A 22,783-nucleotide genomic window follows, 5' to 3' on the forward strand; every position below is an offset into this window, starting at 1 on the left:
AATATAGTCCATGGTGTTGTAATAGCGCTGTACGGGGACAGATGGCTGCTACCCTTGTGGTGAGCATAGTGGGACACATAGAATGATTGAATCACTATGTTCTACACCTAAAATTATAACATTGTGTATCAAGTGCGCGTCAATTAAAAAAAAAAAAAAGATGGTTCTTGCTTTTTGCGATATTGTGGTTCAGTGGATGTGTAAGCAATAAAAAGTGATGAGAAAAGGACAGAAATCTAGATAGATAAAATGGACTTTCCCCCCTTCTAACACCAACAGAAACATACCACCCACCGCCATGTTTTCTTACCCAAAGGCAGAGCTTTGGTTTCTGGGGCTGGAGTAAGAAATAAATGTAAAATCCAAGAAACAAAGGGAATGCCACGGTCACCGCGGTACGACAAACGCCCACGAGAGTCAAAATTTCACGAGTTTTGTTGTCCCCTGCCATCTTCTCTGGCATTCTCCTTCAAACACCCTATGCTGGACCTGCAGATGTCTCTGTGGCAGCTCCTGTGCGTCAGTACAAGTAATCGTCCTCGTGCTATACGTGCACGTTAGGGAAGTTTATCTCAGGAGACTTCAAACAAATAAACAAAAAGGAGCAAGTTCCTCCTGCCAAATGGTAATGAACGCATTTAAAGGCAGATAAAAGGCACAGGCACGTTCCCCTCTTTCTCAGTAGTATGGGTAGTTAAAGGGCATCCGGCCACGATGTCAAATAGGGCAAAATCTACTCAACCACGAAGCACCACCAGAAGTTACAACCACATTTCGGAGAAACACTGGGCTACTACTTGGTCTAATGTAGAGAGGATATATTGAACCACAAGTAATGGATTAATGGATTCTCCATGGTGCTCTGCACGAGGAGCCTGAGTAGGCAGTGGGAGTTACTCATGGGTGCCAGCTAATCAGGGCCGGAGGATCAGGCCCTTGCTGCCTTTTCCTCACGCGTGCACAGAGGTGGCCAAATTCCTTTCTGGATGACGGATGGGCCATGCCAAGGAGCATAAAACGTACAGGCTTGAAATGCGCCATGCCATCCTGGCTCCTTCAGAGGAGAGCCGTGAGGAGTAAGGCTGAGCTCTCCACGTGTCCTTGTCTTTGTGCGGGATGCCCACATGGGTCTGTGGTAAGGGGCTGGCAGGTGTGAAGAAAGCTGAGGCTTTTTAATTATTTTTTTTCTGGGATTTTGGCAAAAAAAAATGGACTGTACTCTGAAATTCATAAACCACAGCAAGTAGCGACTGAGAACAATGACTTAAAAATGGAAGTCGACTTGGAGATCAACAAAATGGGCCACAGCAACATGGATGTGTTTTACAGAGGTAGTGATCATGCCGGTTCCCCAGAACCCAAGTGTCCTTACTTCCAGGATGGAGGTCTGTCTCAAGCAGAGGCATCTTTTAGAGCACAACATTAGCAGGTCGTTAGCGCCATAGGCAGGGAAGGAAAAGCAAGGGACATCGCAGAAGCAAATGCTTCGTGCGAAAGAAACGGGTTCCTCCCAAATCTCCCTATTCCATTATAAACACCTGGTAGATTTTATATTTTAGTTACGTGATGGCTTCCCCAAGTGGAATGCTGTCATCTAAACATGACAAATGCTCTGTCTCTTATCTCTCTTCCGGAACAGGCCAAGCAAAGGCCAATATTTGATTTTGGTTAATGGATTTCTTTTCAGTGACAAAGGCAACACGGCGATCATGAGCACCTCAATACCATAGCAGCCCATTCAGGACATTCCGCGACAGGGAAGGGGGCAGAAGACGTGGAGAGGTGGGATGCTCACACCGCGCATCTTTTCTTCCCCCCTCTACAAACTCTTCAGACTCTTTCTACTTCTCCATCTGCCCCTTTCCCAGATGCCTTCTGTGCCCCTGTCCCTGCTACGTGTCTGCAGCTCTCCTCGGTGCACCCACTCATTTATTTATTCAGCAGGCACACAAACGGTTTGCCCCGAGTTAGCGGGTAAAGCAATTAGATTCCTAATCAGATAAAGATGGACTCAGGAAACAGCCTAGATAATTTCTCGTTAAGATCAAGCACCCCTTTGAAAAAGACCATAACACGTCTCCAATTTTGTATGCCAAACGGATCTCTGAATGGGTCTAACTCATTTAGCTCTTTTCCAAAAGTGACAGGTAATGCTTCTCCAAATAATTCAATTTATTGGGGGGATTAAAAAAAAAAGACTCTTGAATCATCCAAACAACTGTGTCAAGCGTATTCCTTGGAATCTGTGGGAGTGTTCGGTTTCAAAGTGCAAGTGTATCCTTAATTTTCTTGGAAAGAGACTTGGAAATATAAGCTATTCATTCCGTCGATTTTAGCCTCATTCACTTCCAGCACTGAAATCAATGTTCCATCCTTTTATATAACTTGGACTAACTTCCCCGTCCAAATACCAAATATTTTACAACACGACTTCTGCAATGAAATAATGATGCATCTGAATCCTCTTCTCTAAGAAGGTATTGAGATTTTGCCTCCCCTGCAGCGGAAGATTTGTGGGTTATGTTCATTAGAGGTGAGTTATTCTAAACAGGACCCCGGCACTTAATCAGTTTGCCATTAAACTGAAGCAAATTCTACTGTGCTGGGATGTAACAGTGCAGATTTTTATACCCGAAAAATAAACACTGCTAGGTCTCCTCTCTGCAGACTGCGGACCTAGTTATCTGTTAATCAGTGCTGAGAGGCACTTGTTATATTTTCAATACAATATTCAAAGATAAAAGGTCTGCATTAATAGCACCTTGGAATATTTTAGTCTGAGTGCCACAGAGAGGGAATTATGATACTATGAAAATATCCACTTCTGAAGGCACACGTGGGTAGGAGGTAATACTTCATTCCTACAGTGAACATTCCGATAGCTTTCTTTGGAATTTATGTTCTATTTGCCAGAGAGGAAATGCCTCTTTAACTATATTTAAATTGGGGTTGCATGAATATTTAAAGTGATGGTTCCAACCAAAAGAACATTTTTCCTTATGGGATGAACAACAGAAAAATATTCCACTTGACTTTCTCTGTAGCGCTGCAAAGCTATAAACCCCGTTCTCTTGAAAGGGGTTGAAACACCCAGTTATTAAAATAAATAGATTGGGGATAAGTAGCCTAATTCTGGTCATTTATAATAGGGTATTAAAAAGAATATAGAAAAAAATAAAAAAATAATAAGGTAGGGAAAAAAAAAAGATTGCATAGAGCCCTCCCCCTAAATATGTAAAGGATAATATGAATTTAGTATAATGACTGTGATAACTAGCCCCTTCTTGCAACCACCCTGTAAATGTAAATTATCCCTGTTCTGCAAATAAACAAATGGAGACCCACAGAAGTTAAAATCCAAACATGTGTCAGGGAAGGAGATGGATTATGAACCCAGGTGCCTCTACTGCAGGTGAGCTCATACCCACACACCCAAGTTGAGAGGACTCTCCCTTCTTCAGGGAGGGAGACTACTCACAAATCTATACACTAATATCAGGAACTTGGTAAAAATAATGATAGCAAACCTTCGTAACCACCGACTGTGTACAAAAACAAGTATTACGAGAAGTTGTACAGAGATGCGCAAAACAGGGCCCCTTTGAAAAGCTTATGAAACTTGGGAGAGAGCAATTATAGAACAAGATCTTAGTTAATAGAAAGAAAATATATCATTTAACCAGGGTACTGCATTCTCTGGGGATTACCTTTAATTATTTTGTTTGTGTGTTTTAAATGAGAACATAATAATCCCGTCACTACAATATCAATTAAATTTGTATAGTTCTGTTTCATCGAATATAAAGTTGAAATTTAAAGGGCTCATTGAGTTTATAGTTGACAAATCCTTCTTATCCCAACTTACAATTCCTGGCTCTTGTATTAAGATCTGAATTTTTCTTCTTCTTCTTTACGGATCAAAGGGATTAAAGCTATTATATAAGAGTGTCTAGAGTTGGCGAGCATCTCTCTTGGGAATTTCTCTGGAATCTATCATAGCTGCCAATCAAGTCCACTAGTGGATATTTTACTGTGTAAAAGAACACTGGACCAAGAGTCAGGAGACAGGGAGAAATATTTAAAACACTAAAAGTATTACTTGACCCCAGTTTTATCAGCCTTCACAAGGAAATTATAACAGCTTCCCTCTTTGTCGATCGGTCGCATGCAATCACAGGTGGGGTTTGTGAAAGTAATTTGCTAATTATGGACAAGTTGACGCACAAAATTCACCGTCACGCTGAGGATATAGCTTTTAATTCATAATCCCCTCACACCTAACATACGACCTGGATTAAAACAAGTGGCCCATAAATGTTCTCTGAATCACGGAATACGTTTCCATGTCCTACTTCTCCGAGAAGTCCACTTCTGATTTCTCGGGATTTTCTGCAGCGCTCAAACACTGTGTCTACACCACCCTGAATCTTAATATATTGTAGTTAATCACCTACCTTCTGTTCATGGCTTGTCAGTCTCAAGTTGTGCATCAGTTTTCCTGACAACGTCTTGAAGACAGAAATGAGTACCTTGACGTTCACGTCAACTAAGAAGATACAGGAAGGTGGTTTGAAAATAGCAGAAGGCTACTATTGATGATGACGACGACGGCGATCATATTGGGATAACCAAGCAGCCATCCTGCCTTCAGAATAAAAGCTGAGCTCACACGTTGACTTCCACAGTTCATTCTGTGTCAGAAGTTAGGGGGATATCAAAGCCCGCTTCTATGCATGGTAGAGGGAAGTCCCCTTGGTCAATTCCAATTTCCTGAATTTCCAGAACAACAATGACTGTGTCCTTCAATCACTATCAGATGCTATCCTGGTTGGGGCTTACGTGTGACACAGAAAGGGAAACTGAGGAATTTCCATATACATCTCAAACTAGTATATAAGATTCCAGTACTGTAGCTCAAAAAGGTCTTGTTTCCATGGAGTCCCTGGTGTTAAATACTTGGAAATAATACTTTCATTAATCCCGCCCAGTTCATTAGTCATGAACTCAGTTAGGTACACTTGGGTATTCTTGCCATGATTGTACTAAAGTCTGGATATTGTCATTTAAATGGACATCTTGGGGCACCTGGGTGTCTCAGTGGTTGAGCACCTGCCTTTGGTTCAGCTCATGACGCCATGGTCCGGGGATCAAGTTCCCCACCGGGGTCCCCTAGAGGAGCCTGCTTCTCCCTCTGCCTATGTCTTTGCCTCTTGCTCTGTGTCTCTCACAAATAAATAAATAAAATATTTTTTAAAAATCCTCGATTGAATAATTGTATAGAAAAATCTGCAGTGTTATTTTCTCCCTGTGACATTAACTTGAAGATATGAGGGGGCATGTAGGGTGATAGACGATGAATATAGGCGGCGCTATTACAGATTTATAGGAGATTTATTTTTAAAAAATCACAAGGTAAAAAAAATTAACAATTAAATAAAAAAAATCTCAAGGTTAGGTATGAGTTATGGGAACAGTGTAATTATTAGCTCTTCTGCAAAAATACCCTCTGCAAATACAATATATTACTTGTGTTCTTTTGTTAGTACTTTCATTCCTACTTTGGCTATATGATGGTTATTATTTCTCTGTCATTGAAGCCTTGTTTGATTTACCCCCAGGGCCCATTTCCTCCTACACTACCTTGTTGCTTTTCTTCTGCTTCCCTTCCTGCCTCCTTGCATCTGAGACATGACTACGGGGTTGAAGCATTGTAAGGTGGGCATGTCCATCATATAGGAACTGCTGCAGCTCCTAAGACACAGAGATACGCCCCCATAGTTGTACCCAGGATTTCTCTACTGGAAAACTAAACTCTCATTCCATTTTCTAAAGGAAGAGAGTAGTTTTCTAGGAAACCTCATGGATAAGGCAATGCCTTTTTTTTGACAAAAAAACTAAAAGAGGACATTTTAGAAACTATCCAATCTATGCATTTGCAACATGCTGTGGGATTCACTGAGAAATAACAGCACGTTCTACATTTCACAGCAGACCAGTTCTGTACTGGTCAAGGCACTCCAGTACACAGTTTCACTGGGCCAGCTGTTGATATTCAGAACACCTGAGTCATCTTAAAAGCTGAATTTATAAGCCTTTAAAATATGTGATATTTGAGCTTATTTTTGCAAAATATTGATTGCTATCTAGTCTCTATGTTGATCTGATAAAGTAACAGTAATGTTTCTCAAGAGACACTGAGAGGTCACGTGATAGCAATGTGGTTGAGGGGAAAAGGATGCTGTCTGATAGCAAACACACAGTTGACCTGATAGCTTTGTTCCTCAGCTCTTTGATGAAAGAATGTTATCATATGAATTGTTCTAAGTGCAAACTTTCTTTTTTTTTAAATTTTTATTTATTTATGATAGTCACACACAGAGAGAGAGAGAGAGAGAGAGGCAGAGACACAGGCAGAGGGAGAAGCAGGCTCCATGTACCGGGAGCCTGACGTGGGATTCGATCCAGGGTCTCCAGGATCGCGCCCTGGGTCAAAGGCAGACACCAAACCTCTGTGCCACCCAGGGATCCCCTTAGTGCACTTTCAAAAAAAAAATTGTCTCTTTGTTGCCATTAAACTTCTAGTTCCATAGGAGAAAAATGACTCGATAGTACAAAAGTTAATTTTGGAATCTTTCAGCTAAGGGACCATCCAAGATTAAAGATATTGATAAATTTAACTCAGAAAAAAATTGCCTGTTTGTAACACCTGTATTCACAGAGCAAATAATGCTGGTCTTTAAAACAAGATAAATTGTCTCACTGTGGGCACCGTTCTCTATAATCTGACACTCTGCAAATACAGTTCTGGATTGAGATTTCTCTCATGATTTTTGAAAATACTATGACCTTGCCAGTCAGATGGAGATAACCAGAAGCAAAATTCATTCCTTAGCGTATCCTGCGCATGCACATTTACCGGAGAGCTTAATGCTACTTGAAATGCGCCATGCTTCACCCGATGATAATCACTGCAAACTTCCAGCCAAACATCAGCATCATTATATGCATTGATACGATGTAGTTTATCTCATAAAGGCGTAAGAAACATGTTGCTATCCTTGTCTGGGTTAATAATCTGATGCCCAGGTTCTCCTGAATCCAGGCGGTAGCAATACAAGAGCTGAAGGGAAGTGAACTAATATTGTGAACAGATAAGAACATTTCCTTCATAGTACTCTTGGAGTATCTAGGTTGCATTATGATAGAGTCTTCATCACGAAAAAAAAAAAAAGCATCAGTGCTTGCATAACCGATTATTAGGTCTATGGCTCGTATTTGAGCTATTGTTTCTTCTAACGCAGATTTCCAAGGAGACTGTATGCCCATTAAAATTTGGAAAATCCTGACTAGAATTACAATAGCAGTTAAGTTCCTGAATTTCTTTTTTTACTACATTTGTGGCAATCCTAAAGATATCACCCACTCGGAACGGATGGCTTATTTTATTAAACTATTCCCTACATGAGAAAAGTAGAGTAGCGAATCTGATGTAGTACACTCCATCATTGTTCACTCCCAAGCCACACACACATACACATGAAAAGGCCATTAGTGGTTTGAATATCCGCACATACCAAAAGGGCATGATGCTGAGAATCAATGTAGTATCTATAGACCCCAGCCACTAAATTTCACAAATGACAGACAAGAAGATTGGAAATCATCTCAAAACTCAGTTGATGGGGTGATCACAACGATCGCCGTGTGTAGGGAGCACGTGTTGCTTTGAAATTAATTAGCCATTGTTGGAATTTACTCTCATCTATGCTTGACAGACACGGTCACTTTAAATTATTTACTTATTCATTCATCAATTACTGAGAATCAGTATTGTGCCATAGAGAGTCCTAGGCTTTGGGGTAAAGACCCTGGTTTCAAGGAGCTTGCAATCTACCAGAGGATGATGGCGTGGTACAACAGCATGAGGGGCACTCTGCTATGATGTGGCTGGATGCAAAGTCAGGAGGCTTGCGTGGAAGTTTGTGTGACCCCATGTCCTCTGAGAAGCAAACCAAGACAAAAGTAAATACAAGAAGATTTGTATAGGCAAGATGCCTGTGTGGGGGAAAAGATGGGGATGGAGCTAATTTGCCTATGCTGCCCATTTCATGTAATGAAGCTCACACAACATATGGCGCCTGGTGACTGCTTTTTCACTTAGCATCATGTTTATCCATTCACCCATTGATGGTCTTTCTGTGTTATCAGGGCACTTCAATATACAATCTCATGGTTGTCAAAAAAAAAAAATCTGTTCAATCATACATCTGTGTCTGAGTTCCCATGGGTCCCTCACTCTGGTACGGTTCTGGGGTTTGTCCAACACCATGGCAGGTGACTGCCCAGCTCTCACTTACAGCCATAGGACCAGACCCAACCCAGCCACTCCCATCAGGCTTCTTAAGAGCATGCTTTACTTCCAATATTCATACCTTATTCCCACTTCCATTAAACCAAAGTAGACCACCATATTGGTTTTGTGGCATGTGGAGCACACTCTGCCCTGGAATCTCTGGCAGACATATTTCTCTTGCACATAATACATCACCTTCTGCTTTTCTTTTATCGAAGACTCAAATCCCTTAAAACATGGAGAATTTCCCTTCTGTGTGGCCAGTTAAGATCCTACTGAACTGGGACAGCCTGAGTGGCTCCAGCGGTTTAGCGCCGCCTTCGGCCCAGGGCCTGATCCTGGAGACCCAGGATTTTGTCCCACATCGGGCTCCCTGCATGGAGCCTGCTTCTCCCTCTGCCTGGGTCTCTGCCTCTCTCTCTGTGTGTGTCTCTCATGAATGAATAAATAAAATCTTAAAACACACACACACACACACACACACACACACACAGTTGTTCTGGCCAGAAGCAATAGAATAAAATGCTGAAGTGGGGGGTGGGGAATAAGTTCAAATTGTAATTTCTGTTGGAAGCATTTCTTCAAAATCCTACTTGCTCCCCTCAAATGCTGTTATGTGCCCTCGGTCCAAACCCCAAGCCCGGCATATAGCACTTTGCTGATCTGTTGTTATGGATCTTTCTAAGGCAGTCTCTGCTCTCTTTAAGAGGTGGTAAATCAATTTAAACAGAAAAAGGTATCTTGCTTCACTGTCTTTTTCCAGCACAAAGCCTCCTGCATCCCCTCGGCTCCCTATAAATGTGCAGTGATACCAACACAGGGCTTTACCCTACTCTAGAACCGGGCAATCACTACTACCACCGATTTATAATTTCAGTGGCGAATACACAATCCATTTGAAAATGCCATAGCAATTTCTACCAGACTTTGAGGGTTGGAGGCAAGTGAAAACATTTGTTAAAGCCATACTTTTTTTTTTTTTTTTAGTTAACAAACCCAGTATTTGAGACCCAAACCAAATATTGTTGCATGGGGAACCGTGATGCATTTCCAAGCCAGCTTTCTTTGAACTCTGTGTGGCCCCTGAAATTTTGGGAATAGAGATAGTACAACTGGGAGCTTCTCTGAGTTACAAGTAAGTCTAGTGCTCTCACTTAAATTCAGATGCTTTCTGCTTTTCCTGTAATCTGAGAACCAAGTTGTATGTTTGGATGACAAGCTTTTCCTGACTCCCTGAGATCGTTGCCAACTGAACGGTTCTCTGTGCTCACATAAAACCAAATGACCCCACAGAAGGAGGGAGTTCTATGCATATTGTCCCAGGCAAAAAAAAAAAAAAAAAAAAAAGAATCATGATTTATCATTTTGTTGACAAACACAAAGGCCAGGAGGATATTTACAATTCTCTGTAAGGAGTCCTAAGTTTGGCTTCATGCTTCTTCACATTATGTTACTTTTCGTTGTGAATTATATTCATGAGGCCTGATCTTTCAAAAGACACAAGGTGTGTTTTTCTTGTTTTGTTTTGCTTTTGCCATTTCACATTTTGGCGAACTATCTCCCAAACGATTGGTGTAGTTGAAACATCAACCTTTTGTCATTGCAATATTTCTTTGTCAGGTATCAAATAATGATTTTCTGTTAGACATTATTTGCATTATTACTGGAAGACTGTCCATACTATTGATCATATCTTAGGGACATTTCAGTAAGTCCACGACTTGTAGAAGAATAAAGAAAAAAATCCACTGCTTATAATTAAGAACAACAAAAAAGTGCCTTTCTATAAAAGTGATATTTTCTGAACTACCCTTTACATTTTTTTTAAATGGCTTTTGCATGGCTGTGATGAGTTTTGGAAGGGAATGCTTATTTATACTATCCCTTTATTTTAGGGATGGACACTCCATCTTCAAGTTCACTGACTTTCTCGGACTCTGATTATCTGCACCATGAGCGAGCAGCTTTGCCTTGCTGTAGAGGATATGCTCACCGGCAGACCCTTGTCTTTCCACAGAAGAGCCAGGGTTTGACTCAGCTGATGTGTAAATGGCAACTGTATTGCATGTGTGCAGGGGGTCCTGTCTGCTTTCTCCACACAGTGACACATGGACTCCGGTCTCTAGGTCTGCTACGGACTAAATGTGTGTGTGTCCCCACAAATTCATATACGGAAGCTTAACCCCCAATGGAATGGTATTGGGAGGTGGGGTCTTCAGAATATGATCAGGTCAGGAGGGCGGAGTCCCCATGAATGGGATTAGGGGCCTGATTAGGGACCTTGGAGAGCTCCCTCACCTGTCCATTAAGAGACAAGACAACCTCCTATGAGCCGGGAAGTGGGTCCTCACCAGATATCGAATCTGCCGGCGCCTTGATCTTGCACTTCCAGCCCCAGAACTGAGACACATAACTGTGTGTACTTTCATAAGCCGTCCAATCTGTGGTGTTCTGATAGCGCATCCCGAACAGACTAAGTCTGACACCCCTTCCAATACTCCTCCATACCTGGATACCACCAGACACCAAGTCCTGCCCGTAAGCTCTGAAGGTCCTCCTTCCGTCTCAGCAAGAATGGATTTGGGGCATCAACACCAGTTTGCTCATCTGGGTTTATATATTCCCTAATGACTCTGATTTGCTGATTGCAGGGGATTGACCTTGACCGCATTGCTTCCTAATCTTACATACACACATGCACACAGCATCTAGGAAATAGCAACAGTACACCCCCTTGTTTATTTATTCATTTGAGAGAGCACAAGCAGGGGGAGCAGCGGGCAGAGGGAGAAAGAGAAGCAGGCTGAGCCCGACGGGGGCTCGATCCCAAGACCCCGAGACCAAGACCTGAGCCATAGGCAGACGCTTCACCAACTGAGTCACCCAGGCTGCCCCCACTGGCCAACTCGTACCACAAGCCCCTGATACAAATAACACTTTTTAATTACCGAGGACTCACATGCCAGTCGTACACTAAATGTTTTGCATGCCTTATATCTTATTTATTCAAACATCATATTGCGGGCATCTCCATGTCATGTTTCCTCTCATTTTACAGTTCACTACATTGACTTCAACATGAACGGCCTTCCCAAAGAATAGAGGTGGTAATTTATTTTTTTATGATTTTAAGTACCTTCTACACCCAATGTGGGGCTTGAACTTTCAACTCCAAAGATCAAGAGTCACATGCTCCTCCAACTGAGCCAGACAGGTGGCCCTAGATTTGGTATTTGACAACTGTATTATAGAATACTTCTCCACCCACCTTTCCCAGTACTGTACTTCATGCCATGAGCCTCCAGTATCCTTATTAACAAATTAAGCTATTTTTACCAACAAGAATATTTAGATTATTTTAGGGGAAAATTGTACACCCCTTAGGGGCACGGCTTTGTACCATCCAGTGTACATATCTAAATAATTTAGGAAAGATCCCAAATGGATTGTGAGAATTTTGAGTTCTCTCTCTTCATTTCTATTCCAAATATTCTAGTTCTGTTGGTTTTTTTTTTTTTTTAATTTATACTTGCAAGGCTTGGGTTATGTATTTTAATGAAATATTATAGATCAACTCACTCAGGCTTCAGCTAGGGTGTAATTTTTAGAAAATGAGATTCTCCCCATCTCCATTAATCCAAATAAAGCCCCCTTTTGAACTCTACTAATCCTTCCTTAATTTACCATCTTTAGTTAATAACTTCACTGTTTTAGAAGAGTGCATAGTTCAGTAATATTCAAAATATTCTCCAAACATTATGAAGCAGTGGTGTTGGTTTTATCTTTATTATAAAGATTGCTATGTGTCCATGGCAACTCAGCACCACGTCTTAGACTAGATCTTGAATGTGGATTTATGTGTAAGAGAAAATCATATTATGTTCTGTTTTTAATTTAACTTTTAATTCATCTCTTAACTAGTCATGATTTACTGTATGGTTTTACGAGACAACTTCACTTTCCTTTCATAGGCATATAAATGTGACTACTAAAAAATGTATAATACCCTATAATAATTTTTATATTTTCCAGTTTTATATTTTCTAGTTTGCATTCTGATAAAAATTTTTATTGAATTAGGTCAATGTAGACACTCCATTGAACTATTCTGTAGAAATGCACAGAGTTCATATTTTTAACTATTCCTTAAAAGTTATGTGAGACAAACATAATATTTTTTATTTAACTTTATTTAAATCTATCTAAAGAAAGCATTTATCTACAAATTTGTCTCCTTGAAGCCTGAAAGATACGGAGGTAGCATCCTGAATGGGATCTGGGATTCAAATTGCCTTAAAAATGAATATCAGCTAAGCTTGCACTTTTGAAATGAAGATATTTCTTCAAATTTAGAGGTTCAAAAATATCTCAAATTTTGGTGTGGAGTTTTTGAGGGAGTAAAGAACTGTGAGAAAAACAGTGAAAATATCTTAAACAAGAATTTTTCAAAATATCACCTGATGTTTTTACCAGAACTAAGAGAGTAAACATTTTCAATCTTCCTAGCAAGAGTCTTGAGATGATATATAATTCAAACATGCATCCCTTTATATACCAATGACACAAAGTTCTTTTTAAACAGCATTAAAAGTAAGGTGCAATCAAACAAGCAACAACACAAAAAAGGCTTACAGAGATTTTTGTGGCTCAAACTCTGAGATAGGCATCGCCAGGAGGAGTGTTACTAAGGAACTAAAGCACCCTGCTCCCCTGAGTTACACCACATCTGCTCCTTGTGCTGAGGACCATTGCTTTATTACATACCATCCGATCCAGGTGGAGTAAATGAATTTAGTATCATGGGAAGAACTGCTTCATGCTGACCAGCTCCCTAAAAACTCGGAAATATTATTTCTTCTTTTGTAAAATGTACATGATAATTCCTCTACCACCCATCTCACGCATTTGCTGTGAGGATAACAGGACAAAGTATATGTGGAAATTAATTTGTGAACTGTATTTGTGAACTGTACTCTTTATTTTACACACCCCAGAACCTGCATAAATGGCAGAGTGAGCAAAGAAACACAGACTCTTTGAGAATAAAAATGTAGAGAAGGAGGGTAAGCTTATGGCTGAGAAGACTGTGTTTCCTGGACTCAGAGCAAAGTTCAGGTCCAACTTTACTCTTTCAGGAATTAAGTACGAGTCACAAAATTTTCCCAGAAAGCATTCCATATGTCTACACTGGGCTGCCATCAGTGATACGGCATGAGAGCACCTAATCACGCAGCTCATGCCGTGTGCAGCTGTGGTAACTGGCAGTGAACCTCACAGCATTACGGGAAATGCTCACCTGTAAACCTGCCAGTACCCAAAAGGAGTCATCATTACTGACACCATATGAGGGATCTACTCAGAGACCAAAATAGTCTTGTCGTACAGTGTGTATATGAAAGAATCTATATCCATACTTCCAATTACCTCCAGGATTTCTGAGAAGTCAGAAAGAGGAGGTAAGCATTACACCATAAAATCCTGCCTTGTAGAAACCAAGAATTGTAGGCTGTTCTCCTTAATATAACCTGGGGGTGGTTGTGAGGGGATGGCATGCTAGGGCTAGATTTCTGTCACACAAACGTGCCTTGACATGTTCCATGAGAAAGTAAGTTTGCTCTCAAGAGCTTAAGAGAAAACCCAAAATTCCGTTCCTATCAACCACACGTTTATGAAAAAACTATCAATGACAAATTTACCAAAGTATTAAAATCTGTTGAATTCTATTTTTCTGCCTGGCTAGAATACCTTCTAATGTGAGAAATTCCATAGTTTTACCTACTTATCTGAAAATAGATATCTTTTGTTGTTGCTGTTGTCCCAACATGATACATTTCCCACTTTGAAAACATAGTAATAGAATGCTGTGATTTATCTATTTTTTATGAAAAAGTTATCCCAAAATGTAGATGCTTAAAAGAACTCACATATGTCGTCTTGCAGTTTCTGTGGTCCGGAATCTTGGCACAGCCTGGCTGGGTCTTCCAATCATAATCATCTGAAGGGTCAATAGGGGAAGGACCCGCTTCCCAGTGTACATGATCACTGGCAGGATTCAATTCTTCACACTTTGTCGGACCGAGGGCCTTGGTTCCTTGGTGAGTGGTGGCCAGAGGTTTCCCTCAATTCCCTCCTTCATGAGCTGCCCAAACACGTCAACCTGCATGGTCAAAGTTTTCAAGTCAAGAAGGCAATAGAAGTAGCATATTACCAAGATGATGTCACATGTGTTTATGACCTAAACACAGAAGTGATGGCTCATGACTTTGCAGTATTCTATGCATTAGAAACAAGTCATTAGGTCCCCTACACACTGAAAGGGAGGCAGTCACACAAAGGCATGAAGTGTCGGGAGGTGAGGATCATTGGGAGCCATTTACAAACAGGAGCATCTCCTAGACCTGCCTCACAGGAGAGACAGGGCATCCCAAGAGATATTCAATGCAGAATGCAGCTTAGCACAATGCTGGAGAGACAACAGTCAATCAAGTAATACTATATGCTGGACCTGTATCCTTTCTTTTTTTTTTTTTAAGATTTAATTTATTTATTTGACAGAGAGAGCATAAGCAGGGGGAGAGGCAGAGGAAGAGGGAGAATCAGACTCCCCACTGAGCAGGGAGCCCAATGTGGGGCTCAATCCCACAACCCTGAGATCATGACATGAGCCAAAGGTAGATGCCCAACCTACTGAGCCATCCAGGTGCCCCTCTATTTTATTTTTTATTAGTTTTTCTCAGTGTTACAGGCTGGGTTGTAAGCGAAGTTATAAGAAAATATCTTGGGGGAATTATTTCCAATGCCTGGTTTGTCCTCTCAAATGATAGAATATTCACCATGACGATCAGATTTGCTTACACCTATCTATACATTTTTGGTCATAATAGGATAATACAAATGAAGTAAAGCAAAAAAAAAAAAATTTTTGTCTCTTTAGCTCACAAGAATGATAAATCCCCATTAAACTGTGTATGCTTAGAGATAAATGCCAATAATGGAATTTTGACAAGCATACCTACCATAAAGTGGCTTACTCCAAGTATTTTTAAACTGGAGTCATTACTAGATTTTTAATAAGGCTTCCTGATTATTTCTTAAAAATGGTCACAGTAGAGAACATCGAAATGTTTAATGAGGCAAACAAAAGTCTACAACATAAAGAAAAACACTGTTTATATTTTTAACTGCTTTACTGAGCTGGAATTCACATACCACACAATTCACCAGCATAAAGTGTACCTTTGCTAGTTTTTAGAGTATTCACAGAGTTAGCCATAATCACCATGATCAATTTTAGTCATTTTAACCTACAACCTCTAGACTTTGTGTCCATGTATCAGCATGTTTTTATAGCCCAAATTTGCACTTACTATGTCGTGAACATTTCACATATCCATAAATACTCCCCAGGTTCATGCTTTATAAGAGGTGTGGGGTCATTTAAGGAACAAACAAAACAGAAAACAAAAAAATTTTCTTCCCTTGATGCTTTTGGATGGCTTGCTTTTTGCCAGGCACTTTGTTGAGTGATGGATTATGTCCTTTAACATCCCTGGGAACCTTATGAAATACCATTATTTACAGAGGACTGAGGATCACAGAGAGGGTTATGGCTCTTGGCCATAGTTGTCGATGCAGTAACAAGGTGAGTGGTATTCTCAGTTAAGTGTTCTAACTCCAGTTCCTCAGCATGGGATACTATCATTTGGTTGGCCAAGTCCCTGGTGTTGAAAATTTAATTAGTTTCCAATTTGGCGATATTATAACTGTGTTAGTTGTCTGATGGTGCATTAAAACAGATCCAAAATTTAGCAACTTAAAATAAGCAATAATGTATCTCATAAATTCCGTGGGTCAGGAATCTAGAAACAGCTTAACTGGGTCCCTTGGCTTAAGAATTCTTGCAAGGAGTGACAATTAGGAGCACCTGGGTAGCTCAGTGGTTGAGCATCTGCCTTTGGCTCAGGTCATGATCCTGGGGTCTTGGGATCCAGTCCCACATCAGGCTCCATGCAGGGAGCCTGCTTCTCTCTCTTGCCTGTGTGTCTGCCTCTCTCTCTGTGTTTCTTATGAATACATCAATAAAATTAAAAAAAAAAAAGAATTCTTACAAGGTTACCATTAAATGTCAGCTGGGGGTGGGGTCTCATCTGAAGATTTGACTGTGGAAGGACCCACTTCTAAGCAAGCATTAGGTCCTCGCTGGCTGTTGGCCAGAGATGGCATTTCATTTACATGTGATTTTCTCTGTAGGAGAGCTTCAAAGATTGCAGCTGGCTTCCTCGGAGCAAGAGGAGATATGGAATCTTAATATCAGAAATGACATCTCATTATTTAGCTATATTCCATTTATGAGAAACTGTCACTTGATTCAGCCCACACTGAAGGGAGGGACATGAGGGTATGAATATCATGAGGAAGGGATCACTGGGGAGCCAACTCAGGTGCTGCCTACCACAACGGCTAAAGCATATGGGTAAATAAATAGTTACGTGTACATGTGATTGTTTAAAAATCAAAGCAGCCAGATAGCATCTGTGTATAATTGATGAGTATTGACAAAATGACTGTAGAGGGCATATAGGTTGCCTATCCATTTAATATCTCCTGTTAATGTCACTCATATTTTTATTTCAGTATCCACATAGCTCACATATCTGGATGGACCATGAACTCGCTTCTGCTGCTGCTAAGGTGTGTCTTAGCTTGAACTAATCAGCACATGGTGGGCATGTGATACAAATGATCCAATAAGAGCTAATCTTGGGACCCCAGCTTATCATGCTCAGACTGAACATCCTCTCACTTATGGAGAGAGCGGTATTTGGTGTGACGGCTGGAATGCTACAGCCATTTTGGCACTATACGGGGGAGTAGCTGAACCCTCATGGCCAACCCCTAGAGAAAGCCAAAGCCAAAGACACCTCTGCAAAAATGGAACAGGAGCTTCTGGCTAAGCCAATCCTGAAAATAGTCCTGCACGTGAATGCAAGTCAGAAACACCACTATACATCATTCTTTTGAAAGCCGGAGTGAATAATTTCTAAATTTATCTTGCCATCCAAAATTGTCTATTCAAAGAATAACGTCCAAAGAAGTGGTGTGTCACAATTCACACATCTAAAACGTGGGGTGTGCTACAGCCAATTATAAAGGCGGGAGAACATGAGAACTCTACCTTGGTCTGGAAAGTCTGGTTAGCATTAATATGCAGTTTGGAATACGAGTTCAATCGCCACCAATTACTTCTTGGGACTCAGACTCTGTGCCCATCAAGGCTTAGGACAGCTGGAAGGAAACATCCAGGATGTTGGAGTGAATTAGCTACTCCCTGAAGTTCCCATAAAGGCTACGAGCAAGAGATAAGGTTATCCATTATGCCTTTGAAATAGAATTCAAAATATCCTGAAAAAAAAAAAAAGCCAAATTTTCTATCTACCCCTAAGCTATAGTTTATGCAAGAATCATCCTTATCTCTTCTCTTCTGCATATGCTCTGCAGCCAAGGTCAAACATATCTAGAATCTGAGCAGCAATCATCACCTTCTCCACCCAAGCCTGGTCCTAGCCTCCAGCATATCTTACCTAGGTTACCGCAGTCACCTCCCTAACAGGTGTCCCTATATTGACCTGTCACCCTACGGTCTATTGTTAACTCAACAGAATTAATTCAGGTTAGTTCTTTTAAAATTTACATCCATTTACATCTTTTAAAATTTACAATATAGGTCCCTATATTGACCTGTCACCCTATGGTCTATTGTTAACTCAACAGAATTAATTCAGGTTAGTTCTTTTAAAATTTACATCCAGATTCTCTTTTTGAATTTCTCGAATTGTTTCCCATCTCACTCGAAGTAACAGTTACGTGTCTTACAACGGCCTAGGAAGCCCTACTTCTCATGAGATCCTGACACATTTCTGGTCTAATCTGTAGCTGCTTATTTTATTCATTCTATTCCAGCAATAATATCCCCCATGCTATTCTGTAAACATATTGACTAAATGCTTAGCCCACCATGTGCATCTGAGCTTGGGGTCCTTGTATCTCACGTGCCTTTTCCCAGATATCTGCATGACTCCCCCGTGGGACCTGCCTAGTAAACTGTGCCTTCCCAGGTGTGTTTGGAGGGTTATTTGGGATACGCATCAGTAAATTCCTTATAGTGGCATCCATAAATATTTATAATTATGGGGTCAAGCTATGGTCAAAAGCTACAAAGGTGTCTACTAAAGACGGGAACAGACAGTATTAATCTGTTGCTCCAGAGCATTTTACAATATGCTCATCTGAAATACGAAGCAATATTTCAGGCACACAAAATATACACAGTTCTGTATCAAAGCCCCACTAGCGTTACAAAGTGAGTTGGGAAGTTTTCATCCCTGTTATATTTTTGAAAGCATTCACAAAAGCTAAGGGTATTCTTTTTTTTTTTTTTTTTTCCTGAAACTTCACTGAGATTCAATCTGTAAAACTCTCTGGGCATGGTGCTTTTTAGAAAGGATAGAGAACCTTTCTGACTGCTGATTCAACACAATGCGCTCCTGGTCACATTACCAAGGTGACCAGGCACTTCTATTTTTAGAACACCACAAGGAGTAAAGAGAGAAAGAGATTCTTTGGGGCTGAAAGAAGTCCTAGGCTACACCCCCTTGAACAATACCACATTTTCAAGATAGTGTGTGACATGCGGCAGTTAACTGTGGGGCACGTGTACTGGAGTTCCAAACTTGGTCTTAACACTTTATTTAACCTTGGGGATAGCTTTTGAATAGCACCTGTCCGTCCTAGTGAAGTCAGTAATCTAGGTGAGAGTTTTCTCAGGGGAAAAAATGGATATATGAATAAAACCACACTTGTCGGTCTACACCTGTTGTCCAACACACACACTATTTTAAATAGCATTTTTACGTTCTTGAGAGCATCCTTCTTTGTCTGATCTGCTCTATGGGTACCTTAGACCTGGAGTCCTTTTGGGGTCTTTTCATAAACCCCATACGAGAAAGCACACTTCCTTCTGACTCACTTGAAGTTTGCAATCAGAAATGTCACATTCTGCAAATCATTGGTTTCCCGTCCAAAAAGTTCCAGGCAGTGGGTTGCAAAGCGATTGAAATCTTGTGTATAAAATCTCTAAATTAACTAGCTGAGAAGTGATTTTACGATTTTGCAATTTAATCTTTGCACACACACAAAAATCTCATTAAGTAAATAGGACACTTCTTCGTCGTGCACCATTTGAGAGATGAAAGGTACAAAATATCAGAGTGTCTGGCATTGGACAACAAAGGAGTGATAATTTCCTCCTGATCCTAAAAACACTTGACTGGCTCCTGAATCAAACAGACCACGAGGAAAATCTCTGTCTTTGGAAAAACATGTTGCATTTCCTTAATTGGGAAGAATACAGTACCAAACGAATTACCGCTTTTGAATATTTTCCTGAAACCCAGTAAAAGAATGTCTTCTGCTCTTTGTGAATTTGAGAGAAACAGTCATAGAGCTACACAAGCTTTTCTACCTAATTCTTTACTGCCTTGCATTCTCTCTCATTCCTCGGCCTTTCTTTAGTGAAGCTGGAGAAAAACAAGTCATTTAACGAACAGATCATTAAAATAGGCATCTGTTGCTCTTGGACGTCAGTGTTGGCCATCCGGGGGTCAGGAAGTCACAGGTAAGAAGGAAAGAAAAGATTAATTTGCGTTTGAGAGTCAGGATGGTCTGCCACACGGTGATACTTCGTTGCTGTGATATATTGTGTTGGTCATCGCCAAAGAGGAAGCATTCCGTAATACTATAAACAGTCACAGGGACCCTATTCCCCAAGCCCAACTGGGAAGACTCAAGTCCGTAAAGGAGCAAAGAGGAATCGATGCTAACCGTAGAATTTGGTACCTTGTCAACCTATGCTGGAGATGCTTCTCTTTGCTCTAATGAAAACTTGCAGTCTCTCTGTTGTCCCCTGCCTCAAATGCTACTGGCACGCGGCCGCGAGTCGTGTAGAGTAGACCTGCCGTCCTATGAGACCCCCTGCACTGGACTGCACGGGATACTGGGTATATCAAGACAGCGTGTTCCACGAGACTCAGAATGTGGATTATTCTGACCCGTTCTGTCGTTTTCTGGAAAGTTCAAAGAACAGGAATTCATTATGTAACCAGCTGTTACTATGACATGGCGTCTTCCAGTGAGGTCACTTATTTTCTACACTCTTAGATGCCATTCATGTCATTTTTAAAAGGGTCCCTATAGGACGAAGGCAAAGATACCCGTTTCCCACAAAGCACTGCAGTTACATATAATTCAGGTGGAGACTAATATGCAACTTGCCTTGTTTGTAGTCACATGCAGATTAACTAGGCTTGGCTAGTGGTGATACTGGTGCCTCCTGAACCCCACTGGTATTTTTTTTTTCAGATTTTATTTATTTGTTCATGAGAGACACAGAGAGAGGGAGAGACACAAGCAGGCTCCCTATGGGGAGCCCAACATGGCACTAGATCCCCAGACCCGGGGATCATGCCCGGGATCATGCCTTGAACCAAAAGCAGATGCTCAACCACCGAGCCACCCAGGTGTCCCAGATGATGTGGGTTTTAAAGTAATTAGTCAATGATGGAGAGTCTGCCCCCCTCTCTTTTGCAAGGGCTCCTTTAGAAATAGCTTCAGCTTGGGAATCGACCTGTCTGATTCCTGCTCCCCCCAAAACACGAACGTTTCTGTATCCAAATACCCCTCTATTTTGCAGACATCAAGTCAAATGTCCCTTTATTTACAAAGCTGCCCCTGATTTTTCCCATCTGGAAGAAGCTTGTTTTACTCCAGTATTTTACTCTTTCTCCTAAATCAGTGCTTCTTCCTTTACCTTGAATGACGTTTATTTGTGTGTTTGCTTTTGCACGTGAATTATACCGTCCTATTCCAGTGTTCATGCCAACGCTCCTAGGATAGGGTCCTGCATGGAACACATGCAAAGACAAATAGCTGGTTAATGAATTAATAATTTGCCTCAATGGATCCTCAAATATAAATTTGGAACAGCCAGTAATTATCACTAGCTTTCTCAAACATTATCAGGCCACATAAATAATTGAAAATGTCTACATGACAAAGAGTTTCTGCTATATCATTATGCAAGATCTTCTCCCTCCCATGATGAAATTTGACACTTTAGATGAACTCTGCAGAAATTCAAACACTAGCAAATTCATGCATTTCTATTTCTACCCCCACACTCAAATTTAACTGTATCAATAGAGACTCTGCTTGATGCACAATGTCATTGCATCAATCCACAGGCAAGGCTTGCCACCCTGCTGTATTTTGCAGAAATACTCGTGAAATATAGGCTGCTTCCATGCACAAGGCATTAATCCAAGCAGAAGTATAAGACAACTAATTATCCTTAAGACCAAAAGCATAAGCAAACAGTTAATGAATTTGCTAATTGTTTTTCTATGCCTTGTTCCTTCATATGGTCTTTAGTTGCTAAAGATACTGTAATTAAGGAGAAACAAAGAACAGCTAAGTTCCCATATTTCTTTTACCTTTCCCTGTTTTCTTAGGCTTTTTGTTTTCAAGTCAACAGAGTGTAAGAAAAAACAAAAACCACTAGGACATGAGTTCACTTGGGGAAGTAGATATTTGTGGCTCTTCAAGTCGATGCTTAGTAGATCTTCATGTACTCAAACATTTATGGAATGTCAGGCAGCAAGATAATGATCATGACTGGGTCCTTGAAGGGGTCCTCAAGGGTGTACAGGCAAGTAGGATGCAGAGAGAAGTGATGCAGAAGCTCCAATGAAATGGATGCTGGTACAACGGGTAAGCGCACGAAGTTTGCTGTCAATGTGAAGGAGCATCTGCACGAATTACAGGCAAGAAAGGGACGTGTAAGGCATGACTGCCGGGGGGACAGGACCATCAGAAAGAAGCAGAACAGGCGGTCTGGTGTTGGCAAATGCACACCTGTGTGAAGGATGCGAGACTGTGAGATGTAAGACGATATAGCATATGAATAACCAGAGTCCACTCTGCCTGAAGACATGGTGTTCGGGAAAGGAAGATGGTGAGGCAGGACGGGGATATGATTACCACAGAAGCACAGGGATGGATGGGTGGGACGGACAGATGGATGGATGGGCGATGAAGGGGTTCAGGACAAGGCCCCCCAAAATGAACTGTGTCAGGACGTTGATTATGAACGACGGCCTCAAAACTCTGGCAGACGCGCAGAGAGGTTTCCTCTGAACTTCCGTCATCTGCCTGGAGACAGAATCTCCAAAAGGACCTCAACGGGCATCAGCGCCCTCCCTGTTGGCATCGCTGGGAAGGACTGCCTGTTTTCACAGGAGAGGAGAGCAGACATCGACCCCACACCCAGACTCTGCCACAACTGTCACATGTCCATCTGTTCTTCTAAGGACCCAG

At 41.1% G+C, this 22,783-nt stretch overlaps 1 long non-coding RNA gene across 1 annotated transcript in view; it reads right to left on the reverse strand.

The window, feature by feature from the left end:
* LOC125754735 (uncharacterized) overlaps positions 1 to 22,783 on the reverse strand; it is a 333,661-nt gene that overhangs the window by 64,051 nt on the left and 246,827 nt on the right. The window contains exon 4 of the long non-coding RNA XR_007409526.1: positions 14,278 to 14,510. This is a non-coding gene — a long non-coding RNA (uncharacterized LOC125754735). The remainder of the gene's footprint in view (positions 1 to 14,277; positions 14,511 to 22,783) is intronic.

This window comes from Canis lupus, chromosome X, assembly GCF_003254725.2.
Source record: "Canis lupus dingo isolate Sandy chromosome X, ASM325472v2, whole genome shotgun sequence".
Taxonomy (NCBI): Eukaryota; Metazoa; Chordata; class Mammalia; order Carnivora; family Canidae; genus Canis; species Canis lupus.